General features: G+C 38.0%; 1 protein-coding gene across 2 annotated transcripts in view; it reads left to right on the top strand.

Annotated features, from left to right (window-relative positions):
• LOC117322305 (double-stranded RNA-specific editase 1-like) overlaps positions 1-21,581 on the top strand; it is a 76,194-nt gene that overhangs the window by 21,678 nt on the left and 32,935 nt on the right. The window lies entirely within an intron of this gene.

Genomic DNA, 21,581 nt, shown 5'->3' with positions numbered 1-21,581 from the left:
ATTAGCCCATGCCTGTTAATAAGTCCACATCTGGTAATAAGCCCATGTCTTGTAATAAGCCCATGCCTGTTAATCAGTCCACATCTGGTAATAAGCCCATGTCTTGTAATAAGCCAATGTCTGGTAATAAGCCAATGTCTGGTAATAAGCCCATGTCTTGTAATAAGCCCATGCCTGTTAATAAGTCCACATCTGGTAATAAGCCCATGTCTTGTAATAAGCCCACATCTGGTAATAAGCCCATGTCTTGTAATAAGCCAGTGTCTGGTAATAAGCCAATGTCTGGTAATAAGCCCATGTCTTGTAATAAGCCCATGCCTGTTAATAAGTCCACATCTGGTAATAAGCCCATGTCTTGTAATAAGCCAATGTCTGGTAATAAGCCCATGTCTTGTAATAAGCCCATGCCTGTTAATAAGTCCACATCTGGTAATAAGCCCATGTCTTGTAATAAGCCCATGCCTGTTAATAAGTCCACATCTGGTAATAAGCCCATGTCTTGTAATAAGCCCATGCCTGTTAATAAGTCCACATCTTGTAATAAGCCTATGTCTGGTAATAAGCCCATGTCTTGTAATAAGCCAATGTCTGGTAATAAGCCAATGTCTTGTAATAAGCCCATGTCTTGTAATAAGCCCTTGCCTGGTAATAAGTCCCCATCTGTTAATAAGTCCACATCTGGTAATAAGCCCATGTCTTGTAATAAGCCAATGTCAGGTAATAAGCCAATGTCTTGTAATAAGCCCATGTCTGTTAATAAGTCCCCATCTGGTAATAAGCCCAAGTCTGGTAATAAGCCCATGTCTTGTAATAAGCCAATATCTGGTAATAAGCCAATGTCTTGTAATAAGCCCATGCCTGTTAATAAGTCCACATCTGGTAATAAGCCCATGTCTTGTAATAAGCCCATGCCTGTTAATAAGTCCACCTGTGGATATCGTAGTTTAGTATTTCTAGCAAGAAGCCTATTCACTAAGGTAAACGATAAACAGATTTTATATGTTGGACTCCCCTGGGCTTATTACAGGATATATGTGGTATTTTTGGCTCTATATATAATGGCAATAGATCTTTATATGCAGGCTTGGGTAGACATGTTTTTATCACATGCAATGCTACATAACAGTATAAAACACAATATTGAAAGACATATATCTCGGAATGTTTTGTTTTAGAAATAAGTGTCATTAAAATACTGCCCCCTCAATAAAGTTTGTACATTCAAGTGTTTCTCTTCCTCGACTCGGCAGACCTAGCTGTCTGCAATAACGTACCTCCACGGTATCGCCAGCTGAAAAATATCTCATATGATTTATATCTGCTTCTCATGCCATCTCTTCTTAATATTATTTTCTAATCTTTCTTACTGTCCCTGTCGATTGTCACAGCTCTGACGTTTTATTCCTCCAATGAAATTAACATCCCCGATCTCCTCTGACACACCTCCGATATAATTTGATATTTTCTGCATGGGTTAAAACAATTAGTTTTGTAACTATTGAATGTTTGAACAGTATTGCAATGACTTTTCCATGTGGTTTGAGTCAAACAATATTCGCTGGTATAGAATTTGTATATTTGATTTGTCTGTAGCAGACGACTTTTACACTGCAGTACTATCGATGATATTACACGTTTTGCTACCAAAATAATTAGCCGTTTTTACAGGTAGACATTGAGGAATCGTCAAGGGAGATAACTCATGGGTCACTGATTTATTATTCCCTTTCTGAATAAAAAAATAATCATGATATGTACGCAACACAAATGAAATTTACCGTTTCCTTGTAATGAATTTGCTCCATATTTTTGTGCTTGGACAATTTTTTCATTTTCCCTAATTAGATTTTTCCGTGTTGCCTGATTAGATATCACACCGTTTATTAGACTAGGTCAAGCACACTGATTGCCCGTACATTGTAAAATGACACTTCATGCTTACAACATGGGGTCAAAGCTATAGGGTCTATCCTGAGGTTTTAAATCTTTGGGGCTAAATATATCAAAAGTGTACAGGATTTGTAAACCACATTTTGAAAAATTCATATCTAAAAATTTAAGACTAGATGTCCACTGTAACTGGAGACAATAAAAAAGCAGACTCGAACCAAGGATCACCCAAGTCGTGAGAAATATTGCTCAATCAGTCATGCAGTTCATTACATTTTCCCCTTCTTTAATGATGTCTTTGACCCGATAACAACACAATTGAGACTCTATACCAAATCTCTGGGATTTTCACTCATCTGGTCAAAAAGGTCCACTGAGTGACCTTATGCCATGGTACATGTCTCGACATCTGTCAGTTTTTCTTTAAATTACTACTTTTCCTGAACAGCTGAAAGGATTTTAATCAAATTTGGTCTAGGTGCTAAATGTAGGTTTTTTAGCTCACCTGGACCGAAGGTCCGGTGAGCTTATGCCATGGTGCAGCGTCCGTCGTCCGTCCGTCGTCCGTCGTCCGTCCGTCGTCCGTCAACATTTGCTTCAAATCGCTACTAGTCAAAAAGTTCTTATTGGATTTTGACCAAATTTGGTCAGAAACATCCTTGGCAGAAGGGGATCAGATTTTGCATAAATGGTGACTCTGACCCCCAAGGGGCCTGAGGGGCGGGGCCCAATAGGGGAAATTGAGGCAATTCCTTTAAATCGCTACTAGTCATAAAGTTATGAATGGATTTGAACCCAATTTGGTCAGAAACATCCTTTGGGAAAGGGGAACAGATTTTGCATAAATGGTGACTCTGACCCCCAAGGGGCCAAAGGGGCGGGGCCTAATGGGGAAATAGAGGTAATTCCTTCAAATCGCTACTAGTCATAAAGTTATGAATGGATTTGAACCTGATTTGGTCAGAAACATCCTTTGGGGAAGGGGAACAGATTTTGCATAAATGGTGACTCTGACCCCCAAGGGGCCAAAGGGGCGGGGCCTAATAGGGGAAATAGAGGTAATTCCTTCAAATCGCTACTAGTCATAAAGTTATGAATGGATTTGAACCCAATTTGGTCAGAAACATCCTTTGGGGAAGGGGAACAGATTTTGCATAAATGGTGACTCTGACCCCCAAGGGGCCAAAGGGGCGGGGCCTAATAGGGAAATAGAGGTAATTCCTTCAAATCGCTACTAGTCATAAAGTTATGAATGGATTTGAACCCAATTTGGTCAGAAACATCCTTTAGGAAAGGGGAACAGATTTTGCATAAATGGTGACTCTGACCCCACAGGGGCCTGAGGGGCGGGGCCCAATAGGGGAAATTGAGGCAATTCCTTTAAATCGCTACTAGTCATAAAGTTATGAATGGATTTGAACCCAATTTGGTCAGAAACATCCTTTGGGGAAGGGGAACAGATTTTGCATAAATGGTGACTCTGACCCCCAAGGGGCCAAAGGGGCGGGGCCTAATAGGGAAATAGAGGTAATTCCTTCAAATCGCTACTAGTCATAAAGTTATGAATGGATTTGAACCCAATTTGGTCAGAAACATCCTTTAGGAAAGGGGAACAGATTTTGCATAAATGGTGACTCTGACCCCACAGGGGCCTGAGGGGCGGGGCCCAATAGGGGAAATTGAGGCAATTCCTTTAAATCGCTACTAGTCATAAAGTTATGAATGGATTTGAACCCAATTTGGTCAGAAACATCCTTTGGGGATGGGGAATAGATTTTGCATAAATGGTGACTCTGACCCCCAAGGGGCCAAAGGGGCGGGGCCTAATGGGGAAATAGAGGTAATTCCTTCAAATCGCTACTTGTCATAAAGTTATGAATGGATTTGAACCCAATTTAGTCAGAAGCATTCTTTGGGGAAGGGGAACAGATTTTGCATAAATGGTGACTTTGACCACCAAGGGGCCAAAGGGGCGGGGCCCCATATGGGAAATAGAGGTAATTCCTTTAAATCGCTACTAGTCATAAAGTTATGAATGGATTTGAACCCAATTTAGTAAGAAACATCCTTTGGGGAAGGGGAACAGATTTTGCATAAATGGTGACTCTGACCCCTAAGGGGGCAAAGGGGCGGGGCCTAATGGGGAAATAGAGGTAATTCCTTCAAATCGCTACTAGTCATAAAGGTATGAATGGATTTGAACCCAATTTGGTAAGAAACATTCTTATGTGAAGGGGAACAGATTTTGCATAAATGGTTACTCTGACCCCCAAAGGACCAAAGGGGCGGGGCCTAATGGGGAAACAGAGGTAATATCTTTAAATCGCTACTAGTCATAAAATTATGAAAAGATTTGAACCGAATTTGATCAAAAACATCATTGGGGGAAGGGGAACAGATTTTGCATAAATGGTGACTCTGACCCCCAAGGGGCCAAAGGGGCGGGGCCTAATGGGGAAATAGAGGTAATTCCTTCAAATCGCTACTAGTCATAAAGTTATGAATGGATTTGAACCCAATTTGGTCAGAAACATCCTTTAGGAAAGGGGAACAGATTTTGCATAAATGGTGACTCTGACCCCCAAGGGGCCAAAGGGGCGGGGCCTAATGGGGAAATAGAGGTAATTCCTTAAAATCGCTACTAGTCATAAAGTTATGAATGGATTTGAACCCAATTTGGTAAGAAACATTCTTGGGGGAAGGGGAACAGATTTTGCATAAATGGTGACTCTGACCCCCGAGGGGCAAAAGGGGCGGGGCCCCATATGGGAAATAGAGGTAATTCCTTTAAATCACTACTAGTCATAAAGTTATAAATGCATGTTGTAAACTCAGAGAGTCTGGACTTCATTATTTCTTTGAAGCAGTTGGGATCCCCACGCTATAACCATAAATAGCATTGTTTGAGGTTAACAAACAAAAGGAATTGAACATGAACATTATTTTGACATTTGGTCAAATCCAACCAGGTGAGCGATACAGGCCCCATGGGCCTCTTGTTTTGGGTTGGTTTTTGTTTAACGTCCTATTAACAGCCAGGGTCATTTAAGGACGTCCCAGGTTTTGGAGGTGGAGGAAAGCCAGAGTACCCAGAGAAAAACTACCAGCCTACGGTCAGTACCTGGCAACTGCCCCACATAGGTTTCGAACTTGCAACCTAGAGGTGGAGGGCTATGATAAAGTGTCGGGGAACGCTAACCACTCGGCCACCATGGCCCCTGCTAAATGTAGTAGCACAGGACAAGGGAAAATGAAGGGATTCAAACCTGGAACCTCCGAACCCTTCATTGATAAAACACTCTGACAGATGCATGTATGGACCATTAGCACAAGGAAAAATATTTTTTTGGTACTGGAAACATTTTTGCTTTAGTCATGCAGTCAACTGGTCCTCATATGACCAGGCTACTGCAATGACTGACTATTAAACACCAAATCTTAGGCCTAAGTTGTTTGTTGATGGCCTAAAGTTGACTAATGAAATAAATTCTGTGCTGATTATAAAGGCGTCTTTTAGTTTCGTTTGCCAATTTTGACGCGATGAAGTGCACTACAAACCTACTGGTCCCATACATCAGACAAAGACTTATTTTCCGGCCCAGCTATTACTGTAATAAACTGCAGACTTATCAATTATTTATCACCAATTGTCTCCAAACTTCTACACAGGAGTCTTAATAATTCAGACTCGTGGAGTTTCAATAAAACGTTGACAATTGATTTTGGAAATTTTAGCCTCAGTTTTCATTTATTGCTTTAGCCTAGAAACTGTCACGATCGGAAGTCTTTATTACAAAGCATTCCGAAAATATTACGAAATAAAAATTCAATTTCAGGGGGGGGAATTTTTTTTATATACCATGATAGCTTTGATATCGGTTGGACAAAACATCTTGATTTCGAAACAAATACCGGTCTGTACCCTGTGTTATTGCGATGTCCCGTGTTATTGCAGTGTCCCGACTGCTCTCTGTTTTGATTGCTTTGTCCTATGCCATTTATTGGATTACCAAGATCAACGTTGTAAAGTCCCCCGTTAATTGCTGTATACATAGATCAACCTTTCAGGAGAGTCAGCAGGTGCTTGTTATTTGCGGGTAAATGAAGGGATGTGTTTCTTTGTTAAAACCATCTATCGGCAGAGAGGCCTTCTTGGTGAAATTATAGGTCACCCCTTGGTATCGATTTCTTCCGTAGATGATGGCCTTATAGGCAATTGTTGGTTCCCTATGTGATGATTAGGTACTGTTTGAGCCCATTCTCTATTGAAAATGCCAATAAATAGACTGCCCTTTCCATACGGCATTTACGCCGAGACGATTGTGTTTGGTAAGTAATGGTAAAACTGAGAACTGTAGTTGTTGAATGTCAGTTGTAGTATAAGTAAATGAAAATTGAACTTGTCTTTCACAGTTAGTTTTTAAGTGACAAGCCTAATACCATCCACATTGATCTATATTAAGGCTGGAATGTTTCAGGATCCTGGATTGATTTTTTTTTTTTTTTTTTTTTGGGGGGGGGGGGGGAGGGTGATAGTTTTGGAAGTGGGATAATGGGTAATGGGTCGTGGGTCACTCAACTTGTTTAAAAGATGATAAACATGCACTTTAATCTATAATCAGCGTTTTACTGGGTAGTTAGACCTGGAGCTTCAGTGTGATTGAAGTCCTAGTAATTCTGTATCTTTCACTGCAGCCCTATGTACACAGGTGTTGTAACCTAAATGGATAATTGTCACTTAATCCAGGTATGTATGATTACCTGGCTGGGTAGGGGTCAGCGATGTGAAAAACTTTAATGTTCTCTCAGCTGTTGTTCTGGATACAGGAATAAAAATATTATATTGATCTTACTGATAGTGTAACATCTTTGTGTGTATTGAAGTTTGTCATATTGTCACCTGTACTGTGGTGACATCTGTATCTGACATCAAATGGGGGTTGACTGAGTCTGGAGGTCTGTATCTGACATCAGACGAGGATGGACTGAGTCTGGAGGTAACACATTGTATAGTCTGTATCTGACATCAGACGAGGATGGACAGAGTCTGGAGGTAACACATTGTATAGTCTGTATCTGACATCAGACGGGGATGGACTGAGTCTGGAGGTCTGTATCTGACATCAGACGAGGGTGGACTGAGTCTGGAGGTAACACATTTTATAGTCTGTATCTGACATCAGACGAGGATGGACTGAGTCTGGAGGTCTGTATCTGACATCAGACGAGGATGGACTGAGTCTGGAGGTAACATATTGTATAGTCTGTATCTGACATCAGACGAGGATGGACTGAGTCTGGAGGTAACACATTGTATAGTCTGTGTCTGACATCAGACGAGGGTTGACTGAGTCTGGAGGTAACACATTGTATAGTCTGTGTCTGACATCAGACGAGGGTGGACTGAGTCTGGAGGTAACACATTGTATAGTCTGTGTCTGACATCAGACGGGGGTTGACTGAGTCTCGAGGTAACACATTGTATAGTCTGTATCTGACATCAGACGAGGATGGACCGAGTCTCGAGGTAACACATTGTATAGTCTGTATCTGACATCAGACGAGGATGGACCGAGTCTGGAGGTAACACATTGTATAGTCTGTGTCTGACATCAGACGAGGATGGACTGAGTCTGGAGGTAACATATTGTATAGTCTGTATCTGACATCAGACGAGGGTTGACTGAGTCTGGAGGTAACACATTGTATAGTCTGTGTCTGACATCAGACGAGGATGGACTGAGTCTGGAGGTAACACATTGTATAGTCTGTATCTGACATCAGACGAGGGTTGACTGAGTCTGGAGGTAACACATTGTATAGTCTGTGTCTGACATCAGACGTGGATGGACTGAGTCTGGAGGTAACATATTGTATAGTCTGTATCTGACATCAGACGAGGATGGACCGAGTCTGGAGGTAACATATTGTATAGTCTGTATCTGACATCAGACGAGGGTTGACTGAGTCTGGAGGTAACACATTGTATAGTCTGTATCTGACATCAGACGAGGGTGGACGGAGTCTGGAGGTAACACATTGTATAGTCTGTATCTGACATCAGACGAGGGTGGACGGAGTCTGGAGGTAACACATTGTATAGTCTGTATCTGACATCAGACGAGGATGGACCGAGTCTCGAGGTAACACATTGTATAGTCTGTATCTGACATCAGACGAGGATGGACCGAGTCTGGAGGTAACACATTGTATAGTTTGTATCTGACTTCAGACGGGGGTTGACTGAGTCTGGAGGTAACACATTGTATAGTCTGTATCTGACTTCAGACGGGGGTTGACTGAGTCTGGAGGTAACACATTGTATAGTCTGTATCTGACATCAGACGAGGATGGACTGAGTCTGGAGGTAACACATTGTATAGTCTGGTTGTATCTGACATCAGACGGGGGTGGACTGAGTCTGGAGGTAACACATTGTATAGTCTGTATCTGACATCAGACGAGGATGGGCTGAGTCTGGATGTAACACATTGTAGATTCTGTGTCTGACATTGTTTTCTTCTTAAAACAGGATGGAAACATTGAGTGTGAATCCTAGTTTTGCTTGCAACATTTTGAAATTGATCTGCTTTTCAAAATGGCCGACAGCCACCATTTCAGATTTCAAATTTTGAAGTTTGCTGCCTTCAATAATTCTTCCTGGACTTTAAGGGACATGTTCAGTTTGGGTCCCTAACCTGCATGCTACTTCTTGAGAGTTCTGTAGAATATTCAAGATGGCCGTCAGTGGCCATTTTGAATTTTTACATGTCTTCTTGTTATAAGATTAAACTATATTCTGTGTATATTTTGAACAGCACTTTCACTTTAAATGGGCCATTTCAAACACAGCAGAATAAAATTTAGGATATATCGCCACTAACATTAGAGACTACATCAAACGTTGATGCTAGGTACCAAGATTCTAGAATCTCTTGTTATGATCTTAAAATTAATTCCAAGTTTTTTATTATTTTTTTCCCACTTGAATCAAAGAATGAAGAATTTAAAAATGAGCCATACATCTGAAATGAAGAGCGTCAAAACTTCAGTGTATGGCAATAATTGACAGATATATCATTCAATTTTCTTCAGTGGTATTCGGTGTCAGAGTCTTGGTAATAATTATATTTGTCTGTTGACGATGAGTCTAACTCTGTATCCTCCAGCCCAATGATACATTTGCTGGTTGATATTGGATTGTATATTAGTGGTGTTATGTACAATATTAATTACCGTGTCGGGAAATCTCTTTATTGTTGTATTGTGTGGCCGAGTAACCTTGGGGAATAGGTAACTCTGAGGGCTTTATCAGGGCATACTCAAATTCTACTTAGGCCGCATCAGGCATCTGGATGTACAGTAATTTAGCATGCAACTGGGGATATTTCAATACTCTGACTGAAATGTCTACATGTAGCTCCTGGACTCTCTGGTCATTATATTAAGTCTGTATAAGTATTGGATATGTGATACGTCCACAGATGGTCCTGGTAACTGAATTCAGACCGTTGATACATTTAAAATGGTGGCCATTTTGAAAATCTCATAATCATTATTATACTCTTGAATGGATGATGTTTTTAATGATTAAGACAGAACATTCACAGATGGTTCTAACTGAAATTTAGACCCGTGGTCCTAACTGAAATTTAGACCCGTGGTCCTAACTGAAATTCAGACCCTTGGTTCTAACTGAAATTCAGACCCTTGGTCCTAACTGAAATTCAGCCCCATATGGTCCTAACTGAAATTCAGACCCATGGTCCAAATGCTGCATACCAGATAGCCATTTATAATGCCCACCATCTTGGAAAAGGTATTAAAACTACTTCTCCTAAATAACTGACAGTTAGGGAGACATGACCTTATATGGCTTTACCTCAGATTCAGGTTGGTTTGACTTTCAAATGACCGACATCTTATCTCCTGGACACAAGATGGAACTTCCATTCAGGAGTTTTAGTATGATCCAGAACTGAAGTTCAGACCTGTGATTACATTTTAAATGGTGGCCATTTTGAATGTCTCTTTATCATTACTGATTAAGTTTAGTGAGAAGAACATGATGTCCAATAGGTTGTGGTTGGTACAGAGAAACCTGACTTTATCGACTGACACTGTACGGGACAGAGTCAAATTATGTCGGATATGACAGGGTGTCGGTTAAGACAGAAGTGTCAACATTGAGAGTGGCCGTGTCGCTGTTCCATGGTCGGATTTTACAGGATGTCGTCAAAGTCAGTGGTCAGTAAAGTCAGGTTTTACTGTAATACTGCTTGTACAAAAAGCATCCATTATTCCAGTTGATTTGCAGATGACACTATAAAAAGTTACAGACACTAGAAAAGAACAGCTCCCTCTGGAATTATTGTTACAAACTTGGTGAATGTTACTATAGTGATACGGCCGATTTCCAGGCATGGATCAGGTACATGTACTCATTGTACACTGGAATTAAACACCTAGGCCGGGAATCTTCTTATCTCTTACAAACTGCATCAGTCATTATATGTATAATGATGTAATTGATAAGTTGAAACCAGAATGTTTTAATTGGTAATATATCAACTCTATCTGATGGTATGATAGCGTAACATCATTAGGTATAATCAACTCTATCTGATGGTATGATAGCGTAACATCATTAGGTATAGTAATCCGTAACTTTAATTTTTTCCCTCATTATCTTTTGATTTTCTGGAATATATGGAATATATGAATCTTGGAAGCTGTTTTGTGAAAATTTCTTTATATACATGTATATATTTATAAAGTTGTCTTCCTTCGTCATTTGTGTTGCTAAGTTATATACGTGTATATATATAGAATGTGTATGAGTTACAATATAGCTTATGTAATATGACACAGGCCTTCATTTGACATTATGATACAAACACCTCCGCGACTGTGACACAATATACCGCTGTAGTTCTAACCAAGGTAATTCAACTGTACAAAGCTTAGCTACCATTGCAGTACGTTAGGCCGACATGCCGTGTAATTTGTGGCGTGAAAACAATTGCCTTATGAGCATGATTTCCATTTTCACAGCAAGTCGTATCGAACACATGGAGATATTTGGCAGGAGAAGTGAATCACCGTGAACATCTTAACTTAGGTATGCAGGTTGGGTTGGGATTTCTGCTTCATCCGTTTTATTGCACCCATCACGGTTGATCAGAATTGGCAATGGTTAATTTAAAGTGTATTTAGTTCCTTCGATTGTCTAAATTTATATATCTGATACAACATCAAGCCTTTTGTAGCAACATTGTACCTTAAATGAAAATTATTTGGCACAATGTGGTAATGGAAAATGACTTTGGTTTGTGTATTATTGTTATTGATTGATAGCTATGTATAGGATTCCCCCCACCCCATCAGAGTACCACTTATCCGCGTTAAGTATGGATCGCCCTCAATTGTTCCTTGGAACTTGTCTCAGTAGTTTTGACGTTTACTTAGAATCAGAACTTGCTTCTACCTCTCATGTTTCTGCCTCGGTGAATGGAAGCTCAACGATGTAAGATGTTTTGTCTTGGCATTCCAGTCTCTGTAGAACAGAATTGTGCGACATTGATGATAGAGGCCATGTTTCTCTAAGTCTAGGAACTCAAGACCTCAGTGAATGGAAGTTCAAGTGATGTAAAATGTTTTTTCTTGTCATCCCAGTCTCTGTAGAACAGAATTGTGCGATATTGATGATAGAGGCCTTATTTCTCAAAGTCCAGGATCTGTAGACCTCAGTGAATGGAAGTTCAAGCGATAAAAGTTTTTTCTTGTCAATCCGGTCTCTGTAGAACAGAATTGTGCAACATTGATGATAGACGCATTATTTTTCAAAGTCTGTGTAAACTATATACAGTATCATGACTTGGCATTGGACTCAGAGGAATTAAATTCTACAACATTTATGACAAATATAGTCCATTTAGTCCATCTACCACAGGAGTGTAGGACTGTAGCTATTTTATCATCTTACTGGCTCGCTCAACAAAACAGAATTTTACAACATTGGGGATATATTCCAAGTTTCAACCTCTGCGAGTCGTAAATAAAACTAATATATGATTTTTCATTTGTCAACCTCTGCGGAAAATAGCTCTGTGACATGCATGCTATTGTCCCTGGTGTCTACCTCAGCGAGTCAGGACAACATCTAGTATTATAGTCCATGGCTCTCTACCTCAGTGGAACCAAAGCTGGTAAGATGAAACATTGAAACAATCTCGAGTTCTGTGACATTCATGATATTGCCCATGTTTGAACATCTGTGTGCAGTACTTAAAGCTTAATAGATTTGCATTGGTCTTGACAACACAGAATTTTGTGGCATTGATGATAATTAGTCAAAGTTGTTCTATCTAGTTTTTTTTAGCCATTGATGATACTCAAAGTTCTAATCTATAGTTCGTTAGACTTCTGCCTGTGCCGGTACAGCGAGTATCCTTACGTGATAATTTATTGACACCTAAATGAAACAGATGAATATTGAGTATTTTTTTCTTGACATGATTTCCTCCGAGATTCCTAACATCATTTTTGTATGGACCTTTGATACGACAACAAAAATGGCCGTGGAGTACAAATCTAAACACTATTCCAAAACATTGGCAGAGCACACTGCAGCCGTGTCATGCCAAGACTGAGAGTCCCAATGCATTATTGGAGATTAAAAATGGATGTATCTTCTGTCTGTCGCCACATCATGGTCGCGTAACCCTGTCCAGCACTGTATCAGACTCTAACTCTGTCAGTCAATGTACCAGGGGACTTTCACAGTATCATACAAACCATGTAAGTCTTCCTCTTCAGTTTCTATAATGTTTACGTGTTTCATTGATTCTAGAACGTGAGGTTCTGCAGTTTTCCGGATTATGTTTGTGACAGGTATGTTGGGTAGATGCCTGTATGTAAAAAAAAAAAACTTGTTTATTTATGAAGTTTATATATATATCACAGATTTGTATAAATGAGTCTTGATTCAAGTACCTAGGGCAGTGATTAGACCAAAACTTTTTATGTCCTTTGTATGGATTTGAATAACCCATGAAAGATTTCAACCCGGTCAATTTCCTTATTGACTCATGGTAATTTGTTGAAGGTAATTAATTGATCAGGGATGCATGGTGGTCAAACAGCTGAATTAAAATGAGGTTGAAAAGTAACAGAAATTGAAATGAGGGTGAAAAGTAACAGAAATTAAAATTAGGTTGAAAAGTAACATGAATTAAAATGAGGGTGAAAAGTAACAGAAATTAAAATTAGGTTGAAAAGTAACAGGAAACTGAAAGTTGTGTTTGGCACAGTAAAGTCATGAGGTTCTTTGCCACTGTTTAATTGACATTTTACTGCCAATTTTCAATGAAATGTTATCAATTGTCAAAACTGTGTATCATTGTTTGTCTTTTCCATCATGTGTACTTGTTGCTGGGATCAACAATAGCTGATTTTGTGATCATCTTTCATGCATCCTTATATAGGCATGCCTTCTGCAACATCTTAACAATCAGACAACTTATGCTGACTAAACAGGAATTGAAGAAATTAACTTTTATGCTCAAAAAGTTCTGAAATCATTCCAAATTAAACAGAATATTCCATACCTCAGATCCTATGATAAAGTTCTGTCTAAATTCCCATCACTTGGTTACCATGGCAACTATTTACCATTGTTGACTTGTCACCGTGCATTGCCTATTAACAAAACATATGGGTAGGTTCACTCCCTTGGCAGTATTACCAACTCCAGCAGTGTTCTGATTTCATTATACTAATAAACCTGCACTTACAAACTCGAGAGTGATATGATGAGGTGTTTGAGAAGGTGTCTGGATGGTTGCCGGCTACAGTGCACAGTACGTGCATCCATCGGCCATAATGTTTGATTTTCTGGATGTTGCTTTGAATGTGAAGTAGATATTTTTGTTTTAGCATCAAAACTACTTGACATCTTTAACTAAAATGTACTTGATCTGTTTAACTCTGAACACATTTGTGCTGAATTATTTTTTTTCTTCTTCTCTCCAGATTTTCCTTTCCATGTTAAGTTCAGAACACTTATTTTGGTGTAGCTACTTGTGTTTTCATGAATCATGAATATTGATGTGTGTTAAATTGCAGTAGACTTTTAAATGTACATTCTGAGATTTATCTTGCTGGATGTGTCGGTTCTAACACTTAGCTAATTGTGTAAAAGAAAGGTTTTCCTACAGTGCCGATGACTCAGGATCGTGCTGTCCTATTGAAATGCAGTATTCTAATGTAAACAATGTTCAGCAGAAGTCTAATTAATTTTTACAGGAAATCCTTTGGTGAAATTTGTACAGACATCCTTTTGTTGTAATTCATATATACAGAAATTCTTTGGTGTGATTTGTACAGAAATTCTTTGGTGTGATTTGTACAGAAATTCTTTTGGTTTAATTTGTACAGAAATTCTTTGGTGTAATTTGTACAGAAATCTTTTGGTTTAATTTGTACAGAAATTCTTTGGTGTAATTTGTACAGAAATCTTTTGGTGTAATTTGTACAGAAATCTTTTGGTTTAATTTGTACAGAAATTCTTTGGTGTAATTTGTACAGAAATTCTTTGGTGTATACGTAATTTGTACAGAAATCTTTTGGTTTAATTTGTACAGAAATCTTTTGGTATAATTTGTACAGAAATCTTTTAGTGTAATTTGTACAGAAATCTTTTGGTTTGATTTGTACAGAAATTCTTTTGGTGTAATTTGTACAGAAATCTTTTGGTTAATTTGTACAGAAATCTTTTGGTGCAATTTGTACAGAAATTCTTTGGTTTAATTTGTACAGAAATTCTTTGGTTAATTTGTACAAAAATTCTTTGGTGTAATTTGTACAGAAATTCTTTGGCGTAATTTGTTCAGAAATGTTTAATTTTGTACAGAAATCTAAATTCTTCATGTGTAAGAGTCCTTTGAACAACATTTTATTTTATACACAACAATTATGAAACAGACTATATTATCTGATATCTATCATTCTTAATAGCCACAATAGAATCCTTATAATTTTGGAGTAAAAGAGAGTACCCAGAGAAAGTCCACAAGGTCAGGCACTGTTGACCTCATACCTTTAGCCATCCAATAAGGGAATCCACGTTTGACATATATGCCAGTTCGGGGCCAGATGGCCTGGAGTAACGTACTCATTTCCGATCTATACCATCAGTGATCCCTCCGTCCGTTTTTCCTCTCAACAACAAACCAGTTCACCGTCGGTCCTTTGTATCTGTATAATATTGCCAAGAAATCATGACAGAGGGATTCCACGATCGCCTGTAATCAATGAATCTCATTTCGGGACAAATCTGTAGGGACGATTCATCACTTTGATCCGAAATAATACAGATATGATCTGGGAATTATTTCTGCGATGTTTCAATTGTTGAGGTCTGAACAGCATGCAGTGTTGTTCTGTCAATCTGTTCATGTGTAGAAATGGCTGGGTTGGAATCGAGATAGAAGACTCGGGGTCAGCTGCCTTTGTAAGGGAACCTCTAACCATCCTGTTTGGTAAACGTTGGCTTTGGAGAAGGCACTGTGTTGTATGTTGTCGTCTGCTCAGAGGTATTGTTTAGAGGGTATCCATTATGCATGCAGTGATGATTAGGTACAGAACTTCCAAGATTGATATTCTTACTTCAACGAAATCCTCATCTCAGCTACTGGTGGTGAAATTATTGGCAATAAAAGCTAGAACATTGATGAAGTGGAGCTTGCATTAAATATCCAGATTAATTGGAAATTTTTGCACAATTAGGTTCCAGAGAGCAATTTAATGAGAAATGAAAAATGTTCATCTCGTCCCTCTGTCTGTCTGTCAATCACATTGTCTGGCGCTGATAGTGTTATATAAATTAGCATCAAGTACTGGTATCTCAATTTTGGTTCTTACCCCATGCAGTTTATGGTTTGAAGCGCCAACACTTGAAGGTCACTGTTACTATAAATAGAATATTTTTTGTCTTCACTAAAAATTTAAGTGCGTAACTGCTTCATCACAATTAAGTGTCAGTCAAATTCACGTTTTATAATATTCCCTAAAATGAGTGTCAAGGTCAAATTATATATTAGATAGAACAAATATTGCATATTGCTGTACAGTTCAGGGGGGCATACTATTAGTTTGGCTAGGCAGATGTTGCAATATTTAATTCCATAATACCAAGTATAATGTGAGGTTAACAGGATTTCGGATAATTAAAAGTTGGGATATGTGCCATGGGGACTGTATTTTATCATATTTGTACAAGAATCGAAGCAAGATGCCCATCTTATTATGTTAATACATCACAACTCTAGAAATCTAGTAAATTATTATTGTCAATATTCATATATACCAGAATATCACACATCAAAGGCCTGGAAAGAGGGGTGTGCCATGGCTTATTACTGGACATCCCCTCGAAAGACTTATCATGGCAGTTAGGTCTGCACTATAACATAATAATTGTAAAGAGAATTGTCAGTATACAGGTATTTTGTATTTGGTGAATTTTTGATTCAATGTAAAAAATGCAAATTAATGAAGTATTAGACATTGACAATTATTTGAATTTGAATCATTTGAAAATTTAGCCTTTTTTTCCTCTCAGGAAAGCTGAGAAAGTCCTTGGAGATTATTCCGTGGAAATCTTTATTGTTTCCTGATTTCAAGGATTTTCCTCAGAAAGGATCAAGGAAACATTGGAAGACACTTTTCCTCCAAGGAATGCTCAGAAACTCCTTGGAAAAAACTGTTGGCTAGGTTTATCACCCTGTGAACAGCCAGGGTCATTTTGAGGCGGGTCTCCTCGTAGTAGTTGGTGACTACCTCACTGAACATTATACGGGTTGCAATCAGTTTTTTTCCCCCAGGACACAACAACGACAACTTAGACTGGTCTGTTCCTCAGCTTCCCTTGAAACTTACACCAAGGATTTTTTCCATGGTGAACAAGCAAAGCTAGTTTTCATGATAACCCAAAAACTTTCATGTTTATAAATGATAAGTCTCATAAGATAAAATAGGTAAATAAAATATTAAGGTCTGTAGATAAATACCTCTCAGACATTCTGGACTGAATCACAGCTCTTTGTTGTATAGCCTTCCCTGTCTGTTGCCGAATCATTAAAATAATGGCGCTTTATGTTTTCTTTTCTACACAAAATTGAATCTTTATGATGAAAGCTCGGAAAGAATTAACTTGTAAAGCTATAAAATAAAACCAGATTGTGAGAAAGATTGTACATTTTATTGTATAAAACCATTTGTCCAACATTATCAGATACAGAATCTTCCTATTTACTTCAATAAAGAAAGTCAATGTTATATTCGGCGAGAATATATAGCACATTCCATTAATACAGCTACATACATTTCTTCTCAAAATGGTATTAATTGATACCTAGGCCCTTTATAGCAATGCATTTAAATTCATTTACTCTGATGTTAAATACAGACTCCAACGCATTTTATTTTTTTTTATGATTTTTAATATAGTTATTATCAGAAGAAATAATTTTAGGGTATCAGATGATTGAAATAATCTTGGTTTCAAGGAGATTTTCGTTGTTTTTTTTTAATGCTGACGATGATAACCGTGAGTTAGTGATGCTATAAATATTGCTATTTATCATGTAAATGTTGATGCATTAGGCTTTTTGATGGACTTTTAATGGCCTTCACATGGGATTCTCATTAACGTATATTCTCATTATGTGTGGTCCTTGATTGACAGTACAGGAGAGTTACTTTATACAAATAATTGAGTATTAAAGTAAACAAGTCTGACTTTGAGGCAGAGTTTTATCTCATTTGTAAAAACACGGAGAGCAAATCAACATAAAAATTCAGTAGATTTTCTTATGTTTCCAGTTTCCGCTAAACCAGAAATATTCATTGTGATATTCCTCATTGTTTTCTACAGACATGTAGAGAAGAGCATGTTTATAAACAGAGTTGTATTTATTGTTTTGCATCCTCTTTTAGATTTTGTTGACGTAATTATTATCGGTTATCAGTCTTCACAAAACCAGTGAAATGTATTTCAACGGGATGAGTCAGTGCTGAAGGCATCTTTGATTGATAAACCAAAACACAAAACTGTACTTTTGCTATTTTGTTCTGGAAATCATTTGAAACAGTTGTGTGCTGATTATGAATTTTCAAACTTTTTAAAGTATTCGTTTTATGTCACTATTCGATTATATTATAATACAATTTTAAAGTACTTTTTTTTCTTAACTTAAAAACTTCTGATAACCTTACAGCTGACCAGTGTTGTTGACCTGACAGGTGACCTTCTACATCATACAGATGACCTTGGACATGTGGCCTTTTGATTACCATGTAGTGTGACCTTGTGGTGACCTATAAGGTAACCTTGTGATGACCTCATAATGTGACCTTGTAATGACCTCATTCAGGTGACCTTGTGATGACCTCATACAGGTGACCTTGTGATGACCTCATACAGGTGACCCTGTGATGACCTCATACAAGTGACCTTGTGATGACCTCATACAGGTGACCCTGTGATGACCTCATACAAGTGACCTTGTGATGACATCATACAGGTGACCTTGTGATGACCTTTGATGCAGGTGACCTTATGATGACCTGATACAGTTGACCTGGCGACCTTAGAAATGACATAATTAAAGAATGTGACACAGGTGACCTCAGAGCTGACCTTACCTTAATGTGACTTAACAGTTAACAGGTAAACTTACTGTTTTACATATAACCTTAGATTATAAAGTTAGCAGCATTCCATATTTCAGAAAGCTGAATATATTAGAACAAATCTGGTAATCTTTCCCCAGTTATTCTTGTTCAGAAATTAATTAAACTCTGTTGTAAATCTTTAACTGATTTGTTATGACTTTCAAGAGGAAATTATATATTAAATATCTGTTTTTAGTTTAAATTGGTGTCTGTCGTTGACTCCATGTTCCTAAAAATAAACAAAATAACTTTTGTGTTTGTTTATTGAAAATTCAAGGGTGTCAAAGACAAATTAAAAGTTTAAAACCAATCAGTGGCTGTGCCAGAACAGAATTGTAGAGATTTGTGGTCGTTTGGCAGCCAAAATGGCACTTGTCTGGAGGCTAATTCATCACAGGAACCAGTTCATATTCACTTGATCTGTTAGGCACCAATTATCTTGTGTCATAATGTGAAACCATGGATATTGTTTAATGTATTATTGCATGACTGTACAATATACCACTACCAAATACATATCAGCCTGTATGACAATATACCACTACCAAATTTATATAAGCCAAACTGCAGCTCGACAATATACCACTACCAAATACATATCGGCCAGCGTAACAATATACCACTACCAAATACATATTAGCCAGCGTGACAATAAACCACTACCAAATTCATATCAGCAAGCTAACAATATACCACTACCAAATACATATCGGCCATTGTGACAATATACCACTACCAAATTCTTATCGGCCAGCATAACAATATACCACTACCAAATTCATATTGGCCAGTGTGTCAATATACCACTACCAAATTCATATTGGCCAGTGTGACAATATACCACTACCAAATTCATGTCAACCAGCATGACAATTTACCACTACAAAATACATATCAGCCAGACTGCAGCTCGCGGATCAACAATATACCACTACCAAATTCATATCAGCCATTTTGACAATATACCACTACCAAATTTATATCAGCCGCTTAACAATATACCACTACCAAATACATATCTGCCAGTATGACAATATACCACTACCAAATACATATCGGCCAGTATGACAATATACCACTACCAAATTCATATCAGCCAGTATGCCGTGTGGAATTTGTCGCCTGTTGACGTATTCCTTTTTGGTTGTGGCCATATGAATGCAGACCTAATGTATCATGACTAGACAATGTACCTCTCAAATGTCAAAGCTGTAAGTTACTCTGCGAAGAGAATAAAACAAATGTCTGGCTTTATCAAATAAATTGATTTCAGATGATACAGAGTTCTGAACATTAATCAAGACATGAATTGATATTTGTATAAAATGTGAAACTTTTCTGAAAATTTGTATTCACAGTTATCTTAATTAGTAAATTCTACTGAAGGACACTTTTAGCTCACCAAGACAAAGCCCTGAGGGAGCTATCCAGCTGATGTTGGCAATGTTGTAGACAGCCAGGTTAAAAGTTACTATAAAACAGTGTTGTTCCAATATTAATGAGGATACAGCTTAGGTATTTCTCAAGTGTGTTTCTTGGGACATGACCTTTCCATTGGTACAACCTTTATGGACCTGTTGACCTTGACCATGACCTTTGACCTACTTTTAAAACACTTCACCCTGGCTACAGGATATTTAACCATACCAGGCAGGGCTTTCATATTTAACATGTGTGTTTTTGTCACCTGACCTTTTTATCAGTACTACTTTTGCGGACCTAGCCACCTGACCTTGACCTTTGATCTACTTTAAAAGAAACTAATTGTGAGCCTCAACCCACTCTGCGATCTTTGTTGAAATGGAGATACTGTTGTGTAAACTTACTTTGTGAAAAACTAAATCTTATATATATAAAGTATGCGTGTATTTAATATATTTAAGTTTTCCACGGACCTTAAACATTCATGCAATTCTTTCAATATTTGTAGGCGTAAATATAAATATATCTTTCAAAAATATCTCATTGAAGTTCAATCCATGATACCATTTATCCTTGATACGTAATCACCATTTGGCAAGCTGTGATCAATGTTACTTTACTGAGCAGTGGTTGTCTAGACTCTGCAACCGCATAGCTTTTTCTGTGATTCAAAAACAGTCGATTCTTTCCGGGGTTCCTACACACTTCAGTAATTGATAAAGAGGAGAGACTGCACCTGGGTTACGAACAGATCACAAATTGGTTTTGTCCTATACATATACCTACACAAGTTTTGTATCTATTGTGTAAACCAAATTCGATTTGACTGGATAAGGCAAGCGTCTTATTTCCACCAAGTTAATAGTCTTGAATTTCTTTTAAACGAATTAAAGTTCTCTTGTCCTTAGTCTGAGGTGTAGCGTGTCTACAATACCGTAAATTACAGCTCACTGGCCCCAGTTTCATCAATATGCTTTAAAGAAGAAATTCCTGGGCCTGAAATTTTCCATGGAGAAAGCATTAAATAACCTAAGGGAAAGTAGGATTTTTCCCTTTAATCACGTAATTCTTTCCTATTGAAAAGTTTAAATGAAAGATATGTTCCCACATCATTTCTCCCTATTTTTTTCTTCCATGACAGCATAATATTTATGACGGAATACCTTATTGATTGAAAGAATTTGAAAATAACCTCTTCAGCATTAATATTTCGATCACTATTTTAGGACAATCATCACTTGTTTACCAGAATTATTCGCTTCATTATGTTGTGTTATACAGAATGAAATGTCATGTGATCATTCGGAGCCAATGAGCTTTCAGGTCGGGAAGTCACTTTGGAAGTAAAAGACAATCACATGACAAAACTATGCTCATAATTCATTTTTCCGATCCAAATAATCGTATTATTGAAGTAATCCGTTTTACTAAGTACAGGTATTGTCGATACACATACATACTTTGAGCAGGGGCCGCGGCGGCTGAGTGGTTAAGGTGTCCCGACACTTTATCACTAGCCCTCCACCTCCGGG

This window comes from Pecten maximus, chromosome 2 (genome assembly GCF_902652985.1).
Source record: "Pecten maximus chromosome 2, xPecMax1.1, whole genome shotgun sequence".
Lineage (NCBI taxonomy): Eukaryota > Metazoa > Mollusca > Bivalvia > Pectinida > Pectinidae > Pecten > Pecten maximus.
The sequence above is the reverse complement of the archived record's forward strand: the minus strand, read 5'-3'. Positions and strand labels throughout refer to the sequence as shown.